Here is a 26,770-nt window from a genome sequence, read left to right on the forward strand (position 1 = left end):
ACACTATAAAACAGTGCTTATATGCCAGCATATATTCACTGTTATAGCACAATGGTGAAATGGTTCATCTTTTTTCACTATTCTCGTAATGATAATCTGTTTCATTCTTTTGATAATCGAAGCAACTGTATTTTACACAAGAATCACAATGCTTCAATAAATATTGAAACGCGTTGCTGAGTTTTTCTTGTGTATTTCTTTGGGTATGCATGAGTAACCTAACAAAAGGTTTCTAGATCTGTTACCACATTTTCCTTGGGGGATCAGGATTGTCATGTCCTGAGGTTGCACACACATTTTCTACCCTGTAAGGTGAGGGGTGCAGATAGTGGTCTGTGAGCTAGCCAGACTATAATCTACAATTTCCTGAGGGTGTACACGGAATCAGTCAGACACAATCCTGACGTTTATGTGTCGAACAAACACACAGTTTTACTGGGAAGATACAAGCCGTACGACAGACCTTGACGAAAAGAACATGAGGAACCAGAGCGTGAACTGAAAGTCCTATTTAGCAATGTTGTAATCTAATCTATGTGTGAGAAGAATATGTTGTTCCTATGTCTAGTGTGAGATTTTTCCCTGATGTTGGTGTCTGCAAAATGAGAAATGGATGAGAATAATGGACCCCTGATGATACGTACAAAGGGGGTGTTACTCAGAGGACTCTTATGTGTTATAACTCAGTGTTCACACCGCTGGAGATTCAGATTATTTTCCTCATCTCTTCGGAGACGTTCCCCTGAATACTTAGAACACTTTGAGAGGTTCAGACCTCTGTGCTTACCTTTGATTCTTTCCTAAGTGTGGCTTAGTCTAACGCTTATTCTCTGACCCATTGAAGACTCTTGGTCGAGCTTCTGAAATGCTGACACCTTCCTGCTTCCTTTTTCCTTCCCTTGTTCTAATTTCCTTTAGGGAAATTCCCTGATTTTTTTTTTATCCTTTAGGGTACAGAACTATTCCCTTAGCCTGGACTCTGATTTTGGGCACTCAGTGTGCAGACGAGAGAATTTTTGACTTTTCTCTGAGCTCCAAATCCTGGTATTGCTCTTTCGTATTGCGGTGACTGAACTGCTAGTCTGCCTAATAGTGGTCCGCCTCAATTTAATCTGGAGGTTGGGCTTACCTGTTGTTATTCTGGACCTTTATAGCATGGTGTTTTTTGTTTTATACAGTGCGAACTAGACCTGAGACATTGGGTATCAGAGCGCTTTACATGAGCACCAGTTTTGTTACAGACAGGCACATTCATTTTTATTAGGCACGGGTAGCTTAAGTGATTTGCCCAGAATCACAGGATGTTGAGGGTCGTTGCCGAGACTCAAACGTGGTTCCCCAGCTTCGAGGTCGGCCGCTCTAGCCGTAAGGCTACATTCTCTCCCCAAAAGTGTTTAAAGCCATGAACCTGAACCTAATTATTAATCTGTAATAAACCAGGGCCGGCTCTAGGCATGTGCAAGCTGTGCACCTGCACAGGGCCACCAAACCCCAGGGGCCACCACGCCAATATATATCCTTAATATATTAATCCTCTGAGGATGGCTACATATTTGCGTGGTGGCCCCTGGCAGGGATTTGGCGACCTCTGGCTCTGTTCCACTTCTAAACTCCCTGACCCCCTCCCCTCTTTACTGGCCTGCGCGCTCCGCCCCGCCCGGACCCCCGCATCCGGGCCCCCTACCTACGCTCCCTGCCCAGGGCCACCATGAGCCTAGAGCCGGCCCTGAATAAACCTTCTTAACTATAGTTAACGATTCCTGGTCCGTATTCTGTAGCCAATTGCATTACAATGTTAAGTGACATTGAAAGATGACATACTAACTGTCAGATCCCTCAGTGTGTATAAGAAAGATCCATTGAAGGAAGATATATGGAAAATAAAGTGGGCCCAGAAAACTCCTGATTATCAGCAAGTTTAATATTTAAAAAGTGCACCCAGCATTTTTATTTGCTAACTAAATGCAGTTTGAAAGGGTAATTTACGAGTTCCACATGTCTATTTAAAAAATCTATTGTCAGTTTGAGCCATTACCAAACTCAGTTGCACCTTTGATATGTGGAAAAAATAAGTGATTTATAAAAAGTAAACCCAAAAATGCTATTTTTGTTTTTCTTTGTGATTATGTTAAGTTGTTTTTGTTAAACAAGCCTTTGAACTTTTAAGTAAAGATGATTATAAGGACATGCAATCACCTCGTGTGACGTGACTTCCTGTGTCGTCATTTGCGAATTGTATACAAGTCTCCCCACTATTTTCCTTAGGGCTTGTGCCCTGATTACTAGTATGTTATAACAGCATACATGTCAACATTTGGGAACAGATAAGGAGATTTAGAAAAATACATTGGAGAACTAGCATTCTCCAAATTAACTTGTATTGAAGAGGTGACGTTTAAAGGGGAAGAAAAGATTAAGTATTTTTGTTCAAACAAAATTGAGCGCCTTGCCTAAATTTGGAGTGTTGGCGTGTATTCTCTGTAATATATTCTGGGAATAAAATGCCTTTTACACATGTCATATTCGCCTAAAAAAAATGTTTTTAAAAATCAGAGGCTTCATCAGGAAACAAATCACCAATGGAAGTTGCAAATGCAAAGCTGGGTTTAGAAAGAAGAAAAGTAATTTGAAAAGTGAAGATTATGATTTTGTTATACTAAATGCTTACGATTACAACCCATTTCCGAATGTATATTGTTTTTTTGCTGCTGGCAAACAGTAAACTGACAGCTCGTGAATGAAGGACGCCCTCTCGGGCAGACGCTGCACGGTGCTATAGCGCTGCGACGCCTGCCTGCAGCTGCAGCAGCGCCTGGCATTCAGTTCCTGCTCCGAGGCAGGGTCAGCCTCGCTGGAAGGAGGGGCCGGGGCGGAGTCTGCAGCGGCCCCGTTAGACGCGCTGGCAGGAGGGGCCACTCCCCCGGCGCGGAGGCCAGCCCCGGCCTGAGCAGGAGAGAGGGGCCGGCCCACAGGCCTTCTTCCAGGGCTGGAGACGGCGAGGGATGGCCGGCCTCGACTCCCCGGGGACAGGATGACCCCTCGCGGCGGCAGGTGAGTGCCCTCCCCCGGATACAGCGACGAGTGCGGGGGAGAAGCATCCTCGGCCCTTCTCGGGCTGTGCACTCAATGGAGGCGGGCCCTGCAGTCTCCTCCCTCTCAGCCTGGGGCCCCTCATTTCGCCCTCTCATCCTGGGGCCCCTGCAGTCCTCCCTCTCAGCCTGGGGCCCCGGCTGCTCTGCCTCCAGCCCCCCTCTCTGGCTGTATTATGTTTTCACGGTGGCATTTCCTCGCAGTGCCACCCTCCATGCCTGTGCTGCGTGAGTGGGGTCTGTGCACAAGTGCCACCATTGCCTACGTAACGTTTGTTCTTGTGTTTTGAGTGTCTGCCATTTATTGCAGTACTATACCTACTTGTACTTTGTACGCTTTTGTAACTTGCACACATGTCACTTTTTTGTCTCCTGTAATGTACCGTTTGCTACCTCTTGTATTTTGTTTGCTCACAATTGTCACTATTGCCTCATGTAACGTTTACTTTTGTAATTTGTTCACTTGTAATTTTCTCCTTATGTATCATTAACGTTCCTATTGTGAAGTGCTCTGACACCTTCGGGTAAAGTCCGCGCTATACAAAAACGCATAAAATAAAATAAATTGCAGGGTGTAGCCGGGCAGTAGTGCTCCTCACGTGAGGGTTGGGACAGGGCAGGGCTGTGGAGAGGCTGGTGTGCCCAGCTGGCGATAAAAGGGCAGTGCTGTGAGGCGCAGAGGCTGTGCTGTGTGCAGTGGACTGGCCTGAATATAATACATGTCGCGTTGGCAGTGGCTGAGGATATCTTTTGACAGAGGCGGGCTGTGGAGAGACTGACGTGTCCAGTGAGTGCCTGAGGGAGTAAGTAGTGCGAGGAGCCGATGCTGTGGTTTGGGTAGTGCAGAGAACTGTCTTGTTTTAATAAGTACTGTGAGAGCAGTGGTGTTAGGAGCAGAGTCTGTGACCGGGCCGTGGAGGTGCTGATGGGTGCAGTAAGGTCAGTGGTGTGGTTGTGGAGGGTGCAGTAAGGTCAGTGGTGTGGCTGTGGAGGTGCTGATGGGTGCAGTAAGGGCAGTGGTGATGGGTGCAGTAAGGGCAGTGGTGTGTCTGTGGAGGTGCTGATGGGCGTATTAAGGGCAGTGCTGATGGGTGCAGTAAGGGCAGTGGTGTGGCTGTGGAGGTGCTGATGGGTGCAGTAAGGGCAGTGGTGTGTCTGTGGAGGTGCAGTAAGGGCAGTGGTGTGGCTGTCGAGGTGCTGATGGGTGCAGTAAGGGCAGTGGTGTGTCTGTGAAGGTGCTGATGGGTGCAGTAAGGGCAGTGGTGTGGCTGTCGAGATGCTGATGGGTGCAGTAAGGGCAGTGGTGTAGCTGTGGAGATGCTGATGGGTGCAGTAAGGGTAGTGGTGTGTCTGTGGAGGTGCTGATGGGTGCAGTAAGGGTAGTGGTGTGTCTGTGGAGGTGCTGATGGGTGCAGTAAGGGCAGTGGTGATGGGTGCAGTAAGGGCAGTGGTGTGTCTGTGGAGGTGCTGATGGGCCTATTAAGGGCAGTGCTGATGGGTGCAGTAAGGGCAGTGGTGTGGCTGTGGAGGTGCTGATGGGTGCAGTAAGGGCAGTGGTGTGTCTGTGGAGGTGCAGTAAGGGCAGTGGTGTGGCTGTGGAGGTGCTGATGGGTGCAGTAAGGGCAGTGGTGTGTCTGTGGAGGTGCAGTAAGGGCAGTGGTGTGGACGTGGAGGTGCTGATGGGTGCAGTAAGGGCAGTGGTGTGGCTGTGGAGGTGCTGATGGGCGTATTAAGGGCAGTGCTGATGGGTGCAGTAAGGGCAGTGGTGTGGCTGTGGAGGTGCTGATGGGTGCAGTAAGGGCAGTGGTGTGTCTGTGGAGGTGCAGTAAGGGCAGTGGTGTGTCTGTGGAGGTGCTGATGGGTGCAGTAAGGTCAGTGGTGTGGTTGTGGAGGGTGCAGTAAGGTCAGTGATGTGGCTGTGGAGGTGCTGATGGGTGCAGTAAGGGCAGTGGTGATGGGTGCAGTAAGGGCAGTGGTGTGTCTGTGGAGGTGCTGATGGGTGCAGTAAGGTCAGTGGTGTGGCTGTGGAGGGTGCAGTAAGGTCAGTGGTGTGGCTGTGGAGGTGCTGATGGGTGCAGTAAGGGCAGTGGTGTGTCTGTGAAGGTGCTGATGGGTGCAGTAAGGGCAGTGGTGTGGCTGTCGAGGTGCTGATGGGTGCAGTAAGGGCAGTGGTGTGTCTGTGAAGGTGCTGATGGGTGCAGTAAGGGCAGTGGTGTGGCTGTCGAGATGCTGATGGGTGCAGTAAGGGCAGTGGTGTAGCTGTGGAGATGCTGATGGGTGCAGTAAGGGTAGTGGTGTGTCTGTGAAGGTGCTGATGGGTGCAGTAAGGGTAGTGGTGTGTCTGTGGAGGTGCTGATGGGTGCAGTAAGGGCAGTGGTGTGGCTGTGGAGGTGCTGATGGGTGCAGTAAGGGCAGTGGTGTGTCTGTGAAGGTGCTGATGGGTACAGTAAGGGCAGTGGTGTGGCTGTCGAGATGCTGATGTAGAAAAAGAGAGCGGCATGCTAGTGTCAATGCCCGGATGGCTGGCGCAAGTCGCCTATTAGTTTCCATTCTGAATAGTTACCAAAAAAGAGACGGGCGCTGGGAGCAGGAATCACAAGAACAGAGTTTATTTCTCATGAGGAGAGCCTGTCATTTCAGACACGAAACAAGGTGCCATCGGGAGGTGCTCTAACAAGTGAGCTGAGACTCCGTCTTTTATACCTTACAAAACACTTGGCATTACAAGCAGGACATTGTGAAACAAAGAAAATATAACCCCATAATCCTCGTGTCAATCCTACCCCACATGTGTTCACAATAGGGACCCTTGACCTGCTGATAAGAGAGGGGGCAATGACGCAGCTGAATGTTCCGCTGATTATTAGGATGTGTGCGCCTGATCGTAGCCCAGGGGGCGGGGAGACCAGGATCAATAGTGGGTCCTTTGAAGAGGAGTGACATCATACAATAAAGTGCAGTAAATGGTATCCTCTGGCTTAGGCGATGGCCTCGGACATGTGTGGTCAGTCGGACTCGGGGGAAGGGGTCATCAAAGGAGTGGCATTCATGCCGCGTGGACAATCGAGCGCGGAGGGAGTGCTTGTCAATAGAGGGGCATTCATGGAGGGAAAGGAGGTGTTGGTCAGGCGCGGCCGTGACTCCCAAGGACAGGGTCTTGCAGAAGAAGGTTTATGACTTGCCCGTGTGAGGGAGAAGGGGAAGGGGGAGCCAGGGTGTGCACAGAGACAAAGTCGCACAGAGAGAGAGAGAGGTCTTATGACCCGTACATGAGAGAACAGGGGCAGTCAGATACAGCTGGGGGGGGGGGGGGGGGGGGGGGGGGGGCTGGCTATGTCAGCTGAGGCGAAGGATGCTTCTTCAAGAGGGAAATCGGGGGGGTTTGCGTGGGTCAAGCAGAAGGGCTGCCTTTCGGGGCAGGGTCGCGCAAAGGGAGAGGGTTTCATGGTTTATGCACGAGAGAGAGTTCGAATACACGCAGAAGGGAAGCCGGTGATTCTAATCTTAGGCGGGCAAAAGGCCAGGGTGCCTAAAATGGCTGTCATGTACACAGGAGTACAGGCCTTTGATGGCAGTGGGATGTAGTTAATGCTTTACGGTATTCATGGTACGCGCAGGGAGAGGAGTGGGGAAAAAGGGAAATGAATGCTGTTTATGTACATCAAGTTCTTCAATTTCCACACTGATGGGTGCAGTAAGGGCAGTGGTGTGGCTGTCGAGATGCAGATGGGTGCAGTAAGGGCAGTGGTGTGGCTGTGGAGATGCTGATGGGTGCAGTAAGGGTAGTGGTGTGTCTGTGGAGGTGCTGATGGGTGCAGTAAGGGCAGTGGTGTGGCTGTGGAGGTGCAGTAAGGGCAGTGGTGCGGCTGTGGAGGTGCTGATGGGTGCAGTAAGGGCAGTGGTGTGGCTGTGGAAGTGCTGATGGGTGCAGTAAGGGCAGTGGTGATGGGTGCAGTAAGTGCAGTGGTGTGGCTGCGGAGGTGCTGATGAGTGCAGTAAGGGCAGTGGTGTGTCTGTGGAGGTGCTGATGGGTGCAGTAAGGGTAGTGGTGTGGACGTGGAGGTGCTGATGGGTGCAGTAAGGGCAGTGGTGTGGCTGTGGAGGTGCTGATGGGCGTATTAAGGGCAGTGCTGATGGGTGCAGTAAGGGCAGTGGTGTGGCTGTGGAGGTGCTGATGGGTGCAGTAAGGGCAGTGGTGTGGCTGTGGAGGGTGCAGTAAGGGCAGTGGTGTGGCTGGGGAGGTGCTGATGGGTGCAGTAAGGGCAGTGGTGTGTCTGTGGAGGTGCTGATGGGTGCAGTAAGGTCAGTGGTGTGGCTGTGGAGGGTGCAGTAAGGTCAGTGGTGTGGCTGTGGAGGTGCTGATGGGTGCAGTAAGGGCAGTGGTGTGTCTGTGAAGGTGCTGATGGGTGCAGTAAGGGCAGTGGTGTGTCTGTGAAGGTGCTGATGGGTGCAGTAAGGGCAGTGGTGTGGCTGTGGAGGTGCTGATGGGTGCAGTAAGGGCAGTGGTGTGGCTGTCGAGGTGCTGATGGGTACAGTAAGGGCAGTGGTGTGGCTGTGGAGATGCTGATGGGTGCAGTAAGGGTAGTGGTGTGTCTGTGGAGGTGCTGATGGGTGCAGTAAGGGCAGTGTTGTGGCTGTGGAGGTGCAGTAAGGGCAGTGGTGCGGCTGTGGAGGTGCTGATGGGTGCAGTAAGGGCAGTGGTGTGGCTGTGGAAGTGCTGATGGGTGCAGTAAGGGCAGTGGTGATGGGTGCAGTAAGGGCAGTGGTGTGTCTGTGGAGGGTGCAGTAAGTGCAGTGGTGTGGCTGTGGAGGTGCTGATGGGTGCAGTAAGGGCAGTGGTGTGTCTGTGGAGGTGCTGATGGGTGCAGTAAGGGCAGTGGTGTGTCTGTGGAGGTGCTGATGGGTGCAGTAAGGGTAGTGGTGTGGACGTGGAGGTGCTGATGGGTGCAGTAAGGGCAGTGGTGTGGCTGTGGAGGTGCTGATGGGCGTATTAAGGGCAGTGCTGATGGGTGCAGTAAGGGCAGTGGTGTGGCTGTGGAGGTGCTGATGGGTGCAGTAAGGGCAGTGGTGTGGCTGTGGAGGGTGCAGTAAGGGCAGTGGTGTGGCTGTGGAGGTGCTGATGGGTGCAGTAAGGGCAGTGGTGTGGCTGTGGAGGGTGCAGTAAGGGCAGTGGTGTGGCTGTGGAGGTGCTGATGGGTGCAGTAAGGGCAGTGGTGTGGCTGTGGAGGGTGCAGTAAGGGCAGTGGTGTGGCTGTGGAGGTGCTGATGGGTGCAGTAAGGGCAGTGGTGATGGGCGCAGTAAGGGCAGTGGTGTGTCTGTGGAGGTGCTGATGGGTGCAGTAAGGGCAGTGGTGTGTCTGTGGAGGTGCTGATGGGTGCAGTAAGGGTAGTGGTGTGGACGTGGAGGTGCTGATGGGTGCAGTAAGGGCAGTGGTGTGGCTGTGGAGGTGCTGATGGGCGTATTAAGGGCAGTGCTGATGGGTGCAGTAAGGGCAGTGGTGTGGCTGTGGAGGTGCTGATGGGTGCAGTAAGGGCAGTGGTGTGTCTGTGGAGGTGCAGTAAGGGCAGTGGTGTGGCTGTGGAGGTGCTGATGGGTGCAGTAAGGGCAGTGGTGTGGCTGTGGAGATGCTGATGGGTGCAGTAAGGGCAGTGGTGTGGCTGTGGAGGGTGCAGTAAGGGCAGTGGTGTGCGGGGCAGGGTCTGTGACAGGGCTGAAGATATCTTGTTCTCACCCTGATGTAACAGGCCGCCTTTGTTTATCCCAAATCAACCGCAGTTTTATTTATCATTTACGATGAATGTACAAACTCGATTTCATTTAACTAGATTCCGTTTACTTACCTTGCACTTTTTGGTGGCTTTCCCAAAACAATCTGGGTGGGAAGACAAACTGGAGCCATACCCTTGTTAATGTTATTGACATTTCTAGAGCACACACTGTTACCCGAGGGTGTCCTGGCACTACACAAGATGTCCTACAGTGGCCAATCACAAAAGGAGGGATGAATAGTAATTAAGCAGTAAAGTGTCACATTTTCAGGGCCTTCCTGAAGTCCCGAAGATTTGACATGCCCCTAAGATTTGATTTGATTTTATAATTTATACAGTGCACGACTGCCCCGGGGCGTCTTGGCGCTAGAGGAAACAGGAGGTCATTACATGCTTTGGCTGCACCGACCACAAAGCTTCTGCCACCCCAGTTGGATTCTTTTTACAAAGCGCACTGAAACCAGTGTTGCTTCTGAGGAGCGCAGTGCTCTTCTAGGTACAAACCAATTGAAATACCGTTTTAGGTGAAACGGTCCATTTCCTTGAAGGCATTTGTAAACCACACACAGAGCTTTAACCCCTTCGATGCTGATGACGGCTGGGAGCCGTCATGGCACACAGTGCTCGTGTGCTGACAGCCGTCATGACCACGCCCGCAATCGGAATGTGCCGCACAGGAGCAGAATTTTGGCCGCGGGCAAGGGGTTAAACAGAACACTTTTTTTGATGGGCAACCAGTGGAGCCTTTTAATCTCAGCCGAGATTGAAGCATATTTTGGTATGCCGGTAAGAAGTCTGGCAGCTGCATTCTGCAGTAGTTGTGTTTTTTCATGAGCCCTTCCTGGATATTGAAATATAGACTATTGCAATAATCCAGTCTGGACATGGCTAAGGCAGTAATGACTGTTTGTTGACTGTCTTTAGACAGGAATGGCATAATTTTCTTGCAGTAGTTCAAAAGAATGGGGTGACCCTGTGTCCCTCAGAACCTGGGTAAAATAAACAGTTCAAGAAAAAATTGGTTCTGTTGGGTAGACCAGTGATTATTTCAAAATACAATACATGTAATGCATCAATTGTACTCTAAACACACACAAGGACCAAAGACCAAAACTATAAACTTATGCTCAATTTTTTATCAGAATTACTTCATTCTGTAACGAGCTGTTAATTTATGTCAAAAAATGAAATCGATTTATATATCAAATACAATTTAGTGACATTTGTGCATAGTGAAACAGTGAATAAGTGCACAATATTTACAATGACAGAGAAATTTTTTGTCTAAAATCTTTTGTACAGGAGAGGCCAGAGTTCAATTTATAACCACAGTTTCATCCTTGTTATGGAAACCGGGTCATTCTGGACCTAAAAATTACGTCGACGTTTCGACCCTTCTGCGCCCCTTTAAGTGGTCGCGGCAGGTCTTTTTCAAGACGGTGAAGCGGGAATTAAATCGAGACAGAGGTCCGTTTAATGTTATTCATCACTTCGCAACACCGGATTAACTCCCCCAGATGTGCTGCTCATTTGCACTTTAGGCATAGCACCCCGATGCCTATTAGGATCGTGCACATTTAATCCCCGGTGGGGCTCCAAAGAGCATTAAACAGCCATGCAATATACAACGAGGAAAACAGCCTACGAATCAACGAGAGCAAGACAAAGATGGTAATCTTTGGTAAATACCATCACAAAAAACAAGCAACATGGTCTTTGGGTGAGCACCGAATCAGTACAGCCACATCTTATAATTTTCTGGGCGTATGGGTGTCGGAGAGGGCTACTGCAGCCAAACATTTAAAGGAGTTAAAACCGAGAATTGACAGAATAATCCTGTCCCTGAGACGCCTTAGTCATCGCCTAATTAGTCCATCAATAGAACCAATGCTGACTGTACTTAGGGCAAAACTGATTCCTGCTATCACGTATGGCCACCTAGCCTATCCAGGAGCATTTGAGAAAGTTATCAATGCGGCCCAGATGAAAGCCTATGAGTCTGTGTTACAGGCTCCCAGACAGGCAAGGGACATAAGGCTAAGGCTGGAAATAGGCTTGAAACGCCCGGAGTTGGTATTACAGGGGGACTTGTTAAAATATTATATCAGAGTAATGAAAGCCCCTGGAAATAATCTTAAACATTTCTTAAAAATTATATTTGGAGAAACGGGCTCCCCATGGAACTCTAAGTTGGAACAAGGAATTGACTTACTGAAAATTGAGGGAAAGAGCTTGCCCCTTCATGAAATTCCTTATTCTGCCTGGGCCCAAGCTGTAAAGCGCCAAGTCCAGACCATTTTGTTTGAACTGGATCGGTCATCACTCCGGGACAACCCTCTCACACTGGCCCTGGATAAGTCCTACATTCCCGGCGAACCCCAACCATACTTGCAAGACTCACTCTCTACCCAAGCAAGAAAGAAAATTCAGTATCTGCGCCTTCTGGCCCTTAGGATCGTGGATTTTAACCCAAAATGGGCACGAACTGACAGTAACATTGCCTGCCGATTATGCAACTACCGTAGAGAATCTTGGTTACACCTTTAATGCTGCTGTACAAAACTGGCCAGCGATCGCCACCGTTTGCTGTGCCCGACCCTACGGAATTTGGGCCATAGAACTTGCAGAGCGGCTTCAGACTGGTGCTTTTCAGAAATTACGACTTGTCTACTTGTTAGGGTTGGTAAGTTTATCCATCAAGTTAGAACTACACTTGATTCCCATCAAAAGGCTACAGAACTTAAGGACCCTGTTATTTAGCAACAAGAACCATCTGGTGTTCTAATCATGCTAGTTGTCACCTAATTTAGGAATTTCTTGCAAAAACATTGGAATCACTGGAATCCGAAATCTAACCAGGGTCTTACAGGGGGCTTTTACAGAACTTTTCTATTGACAATAGGCATTATGGAGAGAATAACCCTGTTCAACTTTCACACAACTTGAGACTCTCGGAGGTGGTCCTTTTTTTTTTTTTGCTTGCTTTTGTCTTTTAACTGAAATTTTAACGGCCACAAAGCAGTAAAACCAGTTATTGCTCTATCTTAAAGCTGAATATAAGGTTTTAAATGGGGTAGGGTATTTTGGGTGGGGGGTGATGTTTATGTGTTCTATACTGTATAGATTTTAAGTAATCGCACAGTCAATAAAGTTTTTACTTACTGAACAATACCACCTCAGTTTTACTGGAGTTCAGTTTAAGGCACTTTTGGGCCATCCAAATACCCACAGCTGTCATGCAAGCATGGAAACGGGACGCCGTTCCCTGTACCCCATCTGGTGGCAGTGACGTCTCCCAGTTGTCATTGTACGGACAAGTTGATGTAATTGCCTAGGTTGTTACTTTTCATATATACTCCAATTAAGGTGTCATATGCATGTGATAATTTGGCCGCTCAGAGCACTGTGCACTGTATGCTATTTTGCCCCCTCTACAAAGATTTTCAGTTCCAATTTTAAAAGATATTAGGCTGTGTTCTTCTGTCGAAGGTTTTCATTATTTATCTTCCCCGGCCACTTATGATATATGCACTAGGGTTTCCAACTACATTAAAGTTGCTATGGCGATCAGGAAACGGTATTAGGCATTGCTACTGAACCCGATTAGTGTATCTTTCTATAACACAACTCTAAGCACTGATGTATTTTTATGGAGGGAGTCGTAAGCCGTAATGGTGATAAGTGCCTTGTAATTAAGATTGTAAATTTTTTTAGAAGATTGTTTTAAGGTGTATACTTCTCTCGCATTTTATATAATGAATTGCCGTATGAACTGTTTACTGTGCTGTTTTGTATATAGATTACTGAAATAATAATTTGTAATGATGATTTTATGAACTTTTATGGTCTTCGTTTGAAACCGAATAAAGTTACTTTGACTCGTCTGACCTGTATTTAATAAATGTCGCGTCGGCAGCGGCTGAGAAGTAGAGCTTTTGACAGAGGCGGGCTGTGGAGAGGCAGACGTGTCCAGTGAGTGCTGTAGGGTAGTTAGTAGTGTGAGGAGCCGAGGCTGTGGCGTGGGTGGTGCAGAGAACTGTCTTGTTTTAATAACTGGTGTAAGTTCAGTGGTGTTAGGAGCAGAGTCTGTGACAGGGTAGGGCTGTCAGGGCTTGAAAAATCGTTTTAATTTTTACTACACCTGCAGGTCTAGTAACCTACAAAATCTACTCCACCTAACTGAAATGCACTTGACCTCTGTCTGTGAAAGCAAGCAAGTGTCACAAATTAATACGATTTCAAGGCATTTTTATTGCTCATTTCCTTTGTGAGCCATAAAGATGCCTTTAAAACTTGCTCTCTTGTCACATTTTCTCTGCCAGGGGTCAAAAGTCAGTTCATTTTTGTACTCGCCAGAAAGGGCAGTGGGCCCTAAAATAGCTTGCCCAAATTAAATCTGGCTAGCAAATGCAAGCTGGCGAGTGGATTTTCCGTGCCCTGGCTGTGGAGATTCTGATGTGTTCAGTAAGGGCAGTGGTGTTAGGACAGGGCTCTGGAGGTACTGACGTGGCCAGTAGGTGCTGTAAGGGAGGAGTGCGAGGAGCAGAGGCTGTGATGTAGAGTGCAGTGGACTGACCTGTTTATAAATGTTGTAAATAAGGGCAGTGATGTCTGTGACAGAGGCAGGGCTGTGAGGAGACAGCGGTGTCAAGCAACTGTAAGGCAGGGCTGTGATGAGAGGTATCTATGATGGAAGCAGGGCTGTGAGGAGCAGGATCTATGATAGAAGCAGGGCTGTGATGAGAGGTATCTATGATGGAAGCAGGGCTGTGAGGAGCAGGATCTATGATAGAAGCAGGGCTGTGATGAGAGGTATCTATGATGGAAGCAGGGCTGTGAGGAGAGGTATCTATCATGGAAGCAGGCCTGTGAGGAGCAGGTATCTGTTTAATAAATGCTTTAAGGAATGCGGTTTGAGGAGTGGAGGCTGCGAAAGTACTGCCGGCTGACTGATGTGTCAAAAACTACAAGGGCTGAGGAGCAGAGGCTCTAACAGAGCTCATGCGTTCAGTAAATGCTTCAAGGGCTGAGGAGCAGAGGCTGAGATAGAGGCAGGGCTGTGGGGGACTGATGTCTTTACTAAATATTATAAGGGCAACGGTTTATTTATTTATAGCGTTTTATCAAGCAACAACATGACCCTCACGGTATGAGCGCTGTACAAAGAGAGCGCGGATGGTAGCTACGGTACCGTAAAACACCTTTCACTTATGATACTCTGTGCATAGGATTCAGAGGGCAGGTTCCAGAGCTACAGTTTCCAAAGAGTACTCTTAAGGCACACGTTTTTCAAGTAGAAAGACTTTTACGTCTTTCTTGAAGACCCTGAGTCAAGTAATAGTTGTAGTTGTGGATGGTAGGCCGTTCCAAAGTTTTGGACCTGATCCTGCGAAAGTGCGGCTGTGTGGGTTTTCCTTTTTTTGAATCTGTTTGGTTCTAGTGTGAGGGTTTAGTTCTTCTTGAGTCCCTTCCACCTCCTGATAGCTTGATTCTGTTCTCCAAGTATTTAGGACCTGAATTGTGGGGAGCTTTGTGTGTTATGCAAGTCACCTTCTGTTCTATCCTTTACCCGGGAGCCTGTTGAAGGCTCCGAGCCTGTTAAGAATCTTGCTGCTGCAGTTATTGTCACTTTCATTGGTGCTAGGCTGGCTTTAGGTAGACCTATGAGTGTGGCATTCCCATAAGCCAGTCTTGAATGCATCAGAGAGTGAACTTACGATTTGAGGTCTTCGAGTGTGATGAAGGGTTTTAGTTCCTCAGAAAATGTAGTTGCAGTGCCTCACTTCCCAGACTGCCCCCAACCCCAACACGCCCCAGACAAATACGCTTTCCAGTTTGCTGTCTATGTCCGTTGCAGACACTGCAAATCAACTGGGAAATGCCCGAAAACAAAGATAAGCTTAAGCAAACCGCTACAACCTCTTTCACGGACTTAAAAACTATGGAAGAATAGCCAGTAAATTTAAAATAAACAAACCCAAAACTCCTCAGTATGACACCTAAGCTTTCTCAGTTTAGGATCTAACTGTATGGAAGAGTCACTCGAACAGTTGAAAAAAACTAAAGAAAAATACCGCAACAGACTTTTGTCTGCAACATATTTTAAAACTAACTGTGCATACACACAATGAGACACGCTGTGGCAAAACCTGCATACATCAACAGTTCTCGAACCGGGGCAACTAAAAGAAATTATTAATTTAGCTTTAGCACAATAAAAAGGGTTTAACTGACTTTGTAAAAGAAAATTAACAATCTCTGGTTGGAGACAATGCCCTGCTGAGGAAGAAACAACATAATGCAACGTAGCTTGAAGTGGATCAACTGAAAGAAAAAAGAATCCCAGAAAATAAACAATTAAACACAAATGCGTAATGAGACGGGAAGTTAGGTGCTGCTCCTTGGAAAGATTGGATACAAAGGCCAACAAGGGGAGAGTAAGTATTGGCAGTAGGGAGGAAGCTTTTATTGAAGGACAACCAAATGAGGAATGAAAGTGCATGGGCGTGATGTAAACCCACTTAGTAGATACAGCATGTCTCGAAGAGACAGAATGTGCGCTGCCTAGGTTCGAGCTAAAAATGGATAAACTATCAAAGTTTTGCCTGTCAAATTGTTGCTGAATTACATTTCTTTCTTATTTCACATTTTGATTCAGATTTATTGATTTTCTAAGTATTAAATTCACTCGCACCTTTCACCGAGATACATGTTTGAACTTCTGCAAATTTATCATATTCATCAATTCTTATTGCTTCTTATGTCTGACTTCACTGCACAGCTGTCACTAGAATGTATTTGCTCAAAAGAAAAGACCTTTAAGAAGTATTACTGAGATTAGGGCTTTGACTCCACCCATATATTGATCTAACTTCCTTCAGCATTTGATTGGACAGAAGTTGTGTAATCCGCCGAAAGTCATTTTATTGGATGCCTTGTTGGAAAGCATACCCTTGATACAGTATGTATGAGTTGACTATTGGGCAAGCCAAATATGCCATATGTTTGGTACCATAGGTCTGTTTATTATGAAAAATTACAACAAAGGTTGTATTCTGACTTGGTTATAAAAGCTTTTTAAAAAGGACGATTGTTATGACGCTGTGTTGTTGCTTAGAAACAGGTGTATGACGGAGCGACACACGCCATTACAAAACATGCCTTTACAATGCGGGCTTAACAAAACATGTCTTTACTATGCAAAATTTTACCAATCCTATGCCTTTACCGCACATGCAGCTACAATGCACATGTAAGTATTTCGCAGGTAAGTATAAAGCCTATACACATATTATTTGTTTATATATCCATCTAAATATATATTTTTTATTACCTTAGCAGCCGAACGCCTAACCCTAACCATCCTAAAAATACCCTTGCCACCCCAATACCCTTACCCACTCTAAATCCTAAAAATACCCTTTCCCCAAATAACCCTACCCACCCTAAACCCTAAAAATACCCTTTCCACCCAAATACCTCTTCCCTTTACTTGCGAAATAGTTACATTTTTGTTGTTAAGGCATGCATGGTAAAGGTAAATGCATAGTAAAAGTTTGCATGGTAAAGACATGCGTTGTAAAGACTTGTGTTAAGGATACGTGGTAATGATATTGTCTGGTAACGGCGGTGTTGTAAAGGTAGATTCCCTTAGAAACGGATAATTTGGTAATACCATAGTAGGCAAGGGTTTTGTTGTTTTCTCCTCACTGACAAGCCCTTGTGGTAGAAGATTTGTACTTTAAGAATCCTTGCTAGGTGCACTTAGGAGGCTGTTTATACTTTCCTCCAACTGTACATTTCTTCATATTTCTAATTTTATGCAAAGTATTTAGCTGTGTGTATGAAAGTACTTTTTAGATCCGGCCTGATAGCTTTAGCTGTATTCCATGCTCTTGTAATAAATAAAACAAATACTTCCATGTATAGAGAGACTTTGGCTTAGCCCTTTTCAGATATGTGTCTGTTCAGGTGCCATTCTGTTCTCCCCTACCCCCAGCCAGCATATAGAATGGGGCTTTGGGTTAGCCCACTTCAGCCATTTGACTTTTATTGTACTGTGGGCGATGATATTTTTTTACCTGATTATATCTGCCTGAAATTGAGCGCAGGTTCGTGCCAGGGCTGGCCTGCCAGTCTTTAAAAGAAAAAAAAAGTGGACTTCTAGTGTATGATTGTTTTACCGCTCGAAGATGGTCAGCCATTTAGAAGGAACTTGTAAGTCAACGTAGACCGGTACAACAGTGATACATTATGCGCAATCGATTCTAAGATGGCCTGTATGGTGGCTCCTGGGCTGCCATCTTCCAATCGTATTATTCATAGTGTATAATTGTTTTATTTTTCCAGTATAACTGAAATGTTGATTTTAAATGTGACATCCTTGTTGGAAATATAAAATAGTGCTACACTATACATAGTCCATTCCAAGCTGGGCACTCACGCCATGTTTATTCATTGTAAACACATGTCCACCACATTTATGCAATAGCATGTTACCTCATAAGAACATGAGTTAGTGTGTGTGTGTTTTGTGGATGGGTGAGTGGATGAATTGATGGATGTATGATTGCAAGGATGTGTGGAACTAGTTAGGAGTTACTAGATTCCTAAACTCTTCTGTGTTTGAAGAGGCACTTGCATTTTTCATCCAGAGCTATTTGCATCACTTTGGCAATGCTTGTTCAAATACGCGTCACTTTTTTCTCCCGACTAAGGTTAACACTTTGACATAGACTATTTGCTTACCTTGTATAAAGATTTGAAGCCTCAGGTTGACTCACATTTGTATCCATACCATAAAGATTTTCTCTTATGGATGGATTCCTTGATAAAAAATTTTTTTTAACCTTCTTATAGCGGTTTCTTCGGTTGTTGAATTTTGCCATATGAGGTGGTGTGGCTGTTGGAGGCATCATGAAAAGTGGTTGGAGTTTCATGTTGTTTGTTTTTGTGTATTTCTAAGATGGTTAAAGTATGAAAGTGCTGATTATAATTTCCCAAATACAGTCGGCTCTTGGGCGTATGTTGGGGACATTTAGGGGTGAAGGGAATTTCAAGCAAGGAGAGCTTTGTCATCCTCACTCAATTTTCCTTTGGTGGCCTGCCCATGTTCAAGAACATATTGCATGAGCGCTTCCTTACCCAAAGTATGTCCATACGGGCTTCCCTGTGTTTGGGGCAGCCACTGAGACTAACCTAGAGGCACCGTAGCAGTTTCATCCTATGTGGTTTCTGGCTCTGATGTTCATTTTCATTAGGATCTCTCGCTAAAAAGACAGGTTGGAGCGGTGGTATCTTCCAGCATTTTTCAACTGAAGAAAATAAGAAAAATTGCTCGCTTTTTCTCTTCAGCAGCCCTCACACAGATTGTCCTCTCCTTGGTTCTGTCCAGGCTGGATTTCTCTAACAGTCTTTACCTCGGCCTCCAAATTGGTGAGCTTAAACGCCTCCAGCTTGTTCAGAACCAAGCTGCCAGGCTCCTTCTGAATATATCCAGGAGGCAATCCATCAGACCTGGCCTTAAGCAACTACATTGGTTGCCAGTTGAGCAACGTGTGGTCTTCAAGGCTGGGTGTATTCTGTTCCGGTCTCTGAACGACTCTCGCCCTTTTTTTATCAGAGACTTATTCAAAAAATACTGCCCCTCCCGTCACCTCCGATCCACCTATAAATCACTTCTGACTGTTCCTCCATTCAAAAGGAAACGCCTCGGAGGCAGCTGCTTCGACCATCAAGCTGCTGTACTTTGGAATTCTCTTCCTCTCCATATAAAGCAGAATGATAACATCCTCAGCTTCAGACAATCCCTGAAGACCTGGTTGTTTTCTCAAGCTTACTACTGATAGCACTGCTTTATTCTCTGACTGCCTGTTTGGTTCCTCCTACAGCGCCATGAAGCCTCCTGGCGTACGAGCGCTTAACAAATCCCAACTAACATTAACATTAACATTCAACTCAAATCCTGCCTGAAAGTAAGACTGCCATAAACTGCTCTGACCTCTGGGGCAGATATTCTCCAGTTCTTCCTGAAGATGGACTGTCTGGCTTATGTGCAGCCAAATCCATACCCTTTGGTGACCAGTGCCCTCTTCTTTGCCTGGCACTTGAGAGTCTGAACTTAACCTTGGTAACCCACGTCTTCTTAACAGGTTGGTGCCTGCCTTTCCTCTCTCTTGCAGAAGCCCAAGAAAGGCAGGAAAGATGCTCCTTGTTTAGTTGGTAGTATTGTAACTTGGCCTCTGAAGTTTATTCTATCTGGTGTCAAGCAAGAGCCTGTCAAACTGAAGGCCGGGCAGCATTTGAGAGGGAGCCGAAAAGGAACTGTGAGAAACTTGAAGCCAAGCTGGGCAGAACCCAACCAAAAAGGCATTGGGTTTTGTATTAGTATCTTCCTGTTATGTTTATGATGTTCCCTGTTACCTGGTTCCAAGCTGCCCAGCCAGTGTGAGTGTTCTGTGTGGAATGTTGGTGTGATGGACATGAGTGGAATGTTTGGGTGCCTAGTGTGAGTGTTGACAGATGGAAGATGTGCTGAGCAGCAGGCAGGCTGCACCTGGTGGGGTTACTACCAATTATGTTACAGAGTGTGTTTCTCTTCCCATTGTGTCAAGTGTCTTTTCATGTGGTGTGAGCTCCCTTTGTGTCAGTGAGCTTAACTTTCTTTAAAATTTCCTTTTGTTTTAATATTCAAGGAGTAGGCTGTGTGTTATTTTGAGTGTATCTTTTCATTCTTTTTTCCTCCTTTGTTTAGTCCTCTTTCCCTCTCGTGATGTGGTTTTTACCGTTCATCGCTGGGTTATGGACTATTGACTTAATTTGTACATTGTTGTGTATAGTTGTTTACATTTTAGTTTGGTTTAATTAATTTTCGATTTTAACAGTAGAAGATTATAAACATAACAGAAAGATACTATATTACGTTCCCTGTTACCCGGTTCCTAGCTGCTCAGCCAGTGTGAGTGTTCTGTGTGGAATGTTGGTGTGATTGACATGTGTGGAATGCTTGGGTGCCTGGTGTGAATGTTGACAGTTGGAAGATGGGCAGAGCAGCAGGCAGGCTGCTCCTGGTGGGGCTGCTACCACTGATGTTATGGATTAAATAAACATCTTAGAAAGACACTACTCGGATACGTCTACTTCATCACCTCTACGTGTGGAACTTCGCCACTACAGTTTTGCAGGTGGGTTGTGGACCCACAGGGGACTTTGAAAGACTGCAAACCAGGTGAACCCACAGACCATTTTTTAAGTACTTCTATTACCCCATATCCAGCCCAGGAGGAATATTTGGTATTTCTCCCTCTCTCTCTATGCCATGGGGCAGTGTTCGCTTAGCTGAGGCGTGGAACCTGCCTTCGCGGCCTTTTAAACCATCTTCTGTTCAGGAAATGGTGCTCTACCCCAATCTGACATCCCTGTTCTCCGGTTGAGAACCAAAATGTCCAGTAGGTGTCCCCAGGTCCCATGAGTTCTGTCATCTAAACATTTAAGTCGCAGCCAGATTCTTACTTCACGTGGTGCCCTAAAGCTCTGCGCCCCTGAGGGGCTTCCATTATGCTCTACTTCATTCCCCGAACCTGTAAGTGCCCTCTTTGAACTTTAAAGAAGTACCTGGTCTGTCGGGCGGTGCACAGTGCCTCCTTCGTACCAACACTGAGTAGCCCTCTTACCTATACTCTGGAAATTTGACTACAATCAGCCCTTTTAATGTTTCTCTGGATTTGATTCTCAGATCACTTTTGAGTGGTGACATTTTCTGCAGTTTAACCCCTTGTGTGTGCGTGACTGCCAGGAGCCATCACGCGTCATGGTGGGCGTGTGCGGAGGGAACCCCGCTCCCTCATTAAAACCCCAGCACCGTTGCGGAATTTGCGCCGCGGTCAAGGGGTTAAAAATGTTTGTGTTTGATATTTGTGGCTGAGTTCAGACACACTGTAACACTGAATGGGCACTGTAAGCAAAAAGATGATTAGTCAGTGGTTGAGCCCCAAAATTTCTGAGCACAGCCAAGAACTTTGGACACTTTTCCCTAGCACAACACATACTACAGCCACCTTCTAGTTTGATTTGCAATGAAGTAAGGCAAAGAGACTTTGAAACCCTTAGGGGGTAACGTTACAGCCCCAGAGGGTGCAAGGGCCTTCTCTCGTTTCATGCTGTTCATTATTGTTGGCTGTCCTACATTTTCCGGGCATTCTTTATATTCCGTCGATGCATATTGACAGCTACTAAACGATCCAGCTGTCGACGGGCGTCGGAGTCTTAGGGTGAGATAACTGGGTCACGCAGTATATATTTTCCACCACGCCCTCTGGCGTCCAGAGTTGATATTGCACATTATGATGTGTGCAGATTATCCTGGGATGTTGTGTCCAAATTAGGTAATTGATGCCTCTTTCACCAATTTCCTTTAACTTTAAATTTTGCTTTGCTCTTAATATCTATGAGTTGGTGGTTTAACACTCCAAATATGCTTTATTTATTAGCCCTCAAAAGTTTGTTTTGGAGTATTTCCTTTGTTGTTTGGAGCATATTCTTTCTTTCCTGGAGCACATGTCTTCATGTTATTGCAGGTGAGGGCCAGCTATTAACTGCACATCCTACGGCATCCCTTGCTCTTCCGCTTGGATGGGTTATGCTTCTGTATATCGCAGATTGTACATAGAAGGCAATCCTAGGTGGCTGCAATAACTACATTAAATCTTTAGCATAGTAACCATGTCAAAGTGTACAGAATATTACCTATTGTACTTTGCGAAAAAGAAACATGGAATATTCAACTGTTTGTTTACATTTGAAGGCACATACCCTCTAATGTCATTGTAGTATACTGGTGCAATTACGGCTCTCCTCTGGGCGCGGCGCCCAGCAACAAAAAAAGATATATATATATCCATATCCACATCCACCCACCCACCCAAGCTTGGTTCTCCTTCGCCCGGTTCGTGGTAACCGTGAGCAAGGTATTACGGAATACCGAAAAGCGTTGGTTATGTGTCTGTGTCCCTGATAAATGGATTTAAGAATAAATTAACTTTACCTAATATTGCTGCAAGAGTGCGACCTGCTTCTTTCGGTAACGAGACCATTAGGTCAGCTGTTCCATAGGAAAAGTGTTTTATGTTGCTAATAACTTAGGCAATGTTTGACGAATCTCCACGAAACATTTTAAAAGGTGCAACTTTCTGACCAGTTTGTGCATGGAAAGTTTTGGGTTGATCCATCACGCAGGGGCTTAGAAAAATAATGGGGGTATCAAAACGCAAAATCCCCATGCATGGAAAGTTTTGGGTTGATCCATCCCTCAGGGGCTTAGAAAAAAGAGGTATCAAAATGCAAAATCCCTATGCATTTTCTGTAGACCTCTTTAAGACTGGGCTACAGCAAAAACTGCTAAACGGAATTGCACACCAAATTTGGCAGAAAGCTAGATCTTGGTCCACAGATTGTGCTTTTTGTGATGTAGTGTAAATCTGTTCAGTAGTTTTTGAGAAATTCGTGTTAAAAGATAATTGTTTATCTGGATGGTTGGGTCCCCAAGAGTCTCGAGTAACTCTTGCTGGAGCGCCAATTTAAAAACACAGTGCTTTGATTGGCACAGGGAGATATATTTCCTTTGGACGATCTTACTTCCACGGAAGTCAGACTTTTGTTGGAGCGAGTGCTCTGATTGGCTGCCAGCAACATGAGAAATGTTGCTGGCAGCCATTTTACAGGGCTCGGGGCTTTGTCCCCTGTCCTGAACATGTTTAAAAAAATAAAATATAAGGGGGCAGGATAGGGATACAGTGCCCTTATGGGCCCCATGGGGAGACCCAGACGGACCGACCCCCTAGGTCCAAAAACGGAACGGAGTCAGCAAAAATGACTGCAATTCTGCGGGACTCCAGGGAGATCGTAAAAAATAAACAAAATGGTGTCCGGGGCAGCTTTGTTTTAATAATGGGAGTGCGGCCCTTCTCCCCATGTCATTTCAGGCCCCAATGACCCCCACCCCTGGAAACAAAATTACTATGTATGGGGAGAGAGGATGCGTAGCTTCCACCCCCAGGGCCTAAATCGTTGAACAAGGGGAGGGGTCGTGCGTCTGCCCTCTCCAAGCTATCTGAGGCCAGAAGAGCCTACCCCAGGGCCAAACTCTTTAAAAACTGAGAGGGGGTGCATATGGCCTTCTCCCCTAGCCTCTAAAGACCCAGGGAGCCAGCCCACCCATTGGGCCGCATTTATTCTAAATGGGTTGGGAGGCCTTGCAGCCCCCTTCTTCTCAAGCCACTAAAGCTCCCAGGAAGCCCATCAGAGGACACAATTACTGTAAATGGGGAGGTGGGCCACGTGCCCTTCCCTCCCTGAGCCATTAAATGTATCAGGGAACCCACCCTGGGAACAAAATGACTGTAAATTATAGAGGGGCGGCATATAACCCCTCTATGAACAGTTAATGTCCCCAGGGGCCATCTCTCATTCTATGTCCCAGGGAGCCCATCCCCCGGACAAAGCAGTTTCCCTGCCAGCACTGGCGTGGCCGCAGAGTGACGCATTGTGTTTGCTTCCGTTTGGCGGTAGATTAAAACAAGCATTTGCAATGCAACAGGTCTCACATTAGTTAGAGTAAGAAAATTTGGCATTGTTTATATTTAGCTGGATATGTTTGCTGGTTTGTGTACTGTATGTGTTAGGGAGTGGCAGGTTTGTCCATATCTGTGGAGTAAGTATGTGTATTATAGCGTTCCCGTGTCATGTTTACATTGCCAGTGAGGCTAACAGTAGACATATACACAGAGACAAACATACAGAGAGACACATGCACCGATACACACATAGAGACAAACACACACAGAGAGACAGACACACACATAAAAACATGCGCACAGACAGACACGCACACAGAGACTGACACACATTTAGCGACGCACACACACAGACAGAAACCCATAGAAACAAAGATGCACACACACAGAAGAGACGTACTTACAGAGACAAATGCACACATAGCGACGCACACACAGAGACACACACAGAGATAGAGACGCACACACAGAAAAATACACGCCGATAGAGACACGCACACAGAGACAGAGATGTGCACCAAAAAACAGAAACACGCACATAGAGATGCACACACAGATACAGAAACGTGCACACAGCAAAAAACACACGCAGACAGATATGCACACAAGACAGACACATGCACACAGACACAGAAACGCACACACAGAGACAAAGGCGTATACACACAGAGACAGACATGCACACATAGAGAGTGAGACACACAGAGATACACAGACACACAGATACAGACACACAGACCGATAGTTTGGTAGCTAAATGGGCTAAGGCGTCCGCTACAGGGGCTTGTGCTTAACCTTACAATTACAGTTGTTTTAAACTGTATCCCCACCCCTTACTGACCTTGCTCCCACAGGTGCGGATATGTTGCCCCTCTGTGTTTAAATACAGTACAAGGCAATAAAAGATAGTTATCTTGTAGGAGTAATAGAAGGTCACGGTATGTGGGGCCAGGAATGTCTAGAGATAGTGCGAAATGTGTGGCTGTTTGCAAAGGACGCGTAAAAGTTGTAGGTAAACATGAAAGGGATATGCAAAAGTGAATTGTATTGCCTGTGAAAGAGTATTTGTAGTTTTAATAAAAAATATTATCTGAATAAAATAAAAAAATGTGTGTAAACACATTGTAAAGTCAGTTGTAAATGAGGCACCACAAATAGCCATCGGTTTTCCTGCATTATTGTATCTGCAGTTCTACCAACCTCAGTAATACAGGTCTCCTGCTCTGGGGTCCCAAGAGTCGCTCCAGGAGGAGAGATTTCACGCCACATAAACGAGTCTCCTCTGCAGTCCGCGTCCGCATTTGTGTGTGTGAATGCATATGCCTGCACTTGCGCGTGTCTGTGCATTGGTGTGTGTGCGTGCGAGTAGGTCTATGTAGGTGTTTGTATGAATATGTGCATGCACGTGTGCGCACATGTGTGTGTGTGTGTTCATGCTTGGGTGTGTGCGCATGTGTGTGCGTATTGTGTATTGTGTGCGATGCCGCGAGCCATCTCCTAACCACACTTCATCCCTTTGTTGGCCGAACCAAGAATGATCCATCACACACCGTTTTATCTGTTGCTCTGGAATGTGTAATCATAAAAAAATCACAAAGGCTACGAACCCATAATTCCTTAAAAAGTACTCCGCTTGAGTTTACAAGGCAATAAAGCACACTCAATATTAACACGTTTCTTCCCCATCCTTGTACTAAAACTGCAGAGAGTAGTTGTGTATTGCAACAGTCGATTTTAAGCACGGCTCTTTTGTCAGTAGAATCCCAAAAAGGGTATGAAAGAAAGAGAAACTGTCCTCCTAAACCTCCTGCTAACCTGTTGTAAGTAATTCATGCTTGAAAAATTAAAATCATTACATGTCTAGAATTACACATTGTAATTACGCATAAAATTAAACGAGAAATAATACAGCCGGCATAGTGTTGATAGAGATTTTCAAGAAATACAGACAATGGTATTTCATGGGTAGAGTTCTAAGCCAAGTTAACAGAAGCAGTTAAAACCAGGTCAAAGTTATTTCAATGAATTTTTCCCTTTACAGAAAGAGAAGAACCTTCTGGGCTTGTGGAAGAGAGTGAATAAAATACAAGGTACAGAGTGCAAAATATTGAGGCCTCGTCCTGCTTGGGGCTCAAGCAAAATCCTGCTCCTGTGTTTGTGGGGAGGGATAATGGGCCAGAAAAGGATATGGAAAACTCCCTAATTTTCAGAGGGACCCCTCGTTCTTCTCTCTAACCAAACGTCTTATCCATTACAAAAGATCCCTGCAATGTCCCGAAGGAGCTCTGCAGATGGGGTAGGTATTAAAGCCTGATTTGCCACTCTAAAAGGTTTACCACTATGCACATGATGCGCCCTCCAGAAGCCACTCTGGGCCTTAATCCATGTTACGACGAGACCATGGCTAGGCGTCCCCTCTACCCTTTAATTAAAAAAAAAACAGCCCTGGGGTATGGGATCCCCAGGTCCTAATAAGACTATTTTTTATAATATCAACCTCGGACTAGCACTATATTGAGAGCCAGGTTTCCTCATTCGTATCTGTTCAACTCCTGCATTAAACCTATATACAAAAAAATTGTAAACTGAACTACAAAGTTGTGATGTAAAGGTACTCCTGCTGTAGTGACTCCAGATGTAAGGACTTCCTGTTTGCTCTATGGCTAGCCAGGCACTCGTGCAACTACACAACTGGTTGCTTCAACTGCAGATGTCTATGATTTGGGTATTTTTTTTTCTTTTGTAATTTCACTGCTGGTCCAGACTGCCACCTGAATATGTCTAACTTTCTTTTAGTAACTATACTGTTGTAGAAATGTTTCACAGTGTTTAGCCCAGAAACGAACACATCTTTGCAAAATTAAAGTCTTTATATCAAGTCTACCGAATTCTTAATTTTATATAAATACCCACAAAAATTATAATTTAATTCCTCTATGAAGTTGAAGTACTTGCTCCAAAGTTGCTGAGGCTAGAGTTTAGATAGTTCATTAACTCACTGCTAAAATATGCGGAACATTGTTCCACTCTAATAGTAAATTGCATATCATTTTTTTCAAGTAGGATTTCTCACAACGAGGTGTTGGCATTTTATTTGGCAGGCAGTGTTTTTTTTCTATCTGTTTTCACATTTGGCTGTTCAGCTCTGGTGACACCGATCTATTTCTCCAAATGCTATTTGTGCTTCTTTTGAATTTGTACCCCTCTACATGTCCACTTGGAAAGCGTGATATGCAAAGGATGTTCATCACCTTTGTGTTAGGATAATTGGTGAAATGATTGCTGGCCTTTTGCTCTTATTAGGTCGAGCATTCAAGACCTCTTGTATATACTTTAGTATAT

The 26,770-nt window shown here is 45.9% G+C and overlaps 1 protein-coding gene across 1 annotated transcript in view; it reads left to right on the top strand.

The window, feature by feature from the left end:
• The first annotated feature begins 2,850 nt into the window (after positions 1–2,850).
• The window catches only part of B4GALT4 (beta-1,4-galactosyltransferase 4), a 257,653-nt gene continuing 233,733 nt past the window's right edge, over positions 2,851–26,770 (top strand). The window contains exon 1 of the mRNA XM_086936294.1: positions 2,851–3,051. The gene's annotated coding sequence lies outside the window, so the exon portion shown is untranslated. The remainder of the gene's footprint in view (positions 3,052–26,770) is intronic.

Source organism: Lissotriton vulgaris, chromosome 8 (assembly GCF_964263255.1).
Source record: "Lissotriton vulgaris chromosome 8, aLisVul1.2, whole genome shotgun sequence".
In the NCBI taxonomy this organism is placed as follows: domain Eukaryota; kingdom Metazoa; phylum Chordata; class Amphibia; order Caudata; family Salamandridae; genus Lissotriton; species Lissotriton vulgaris.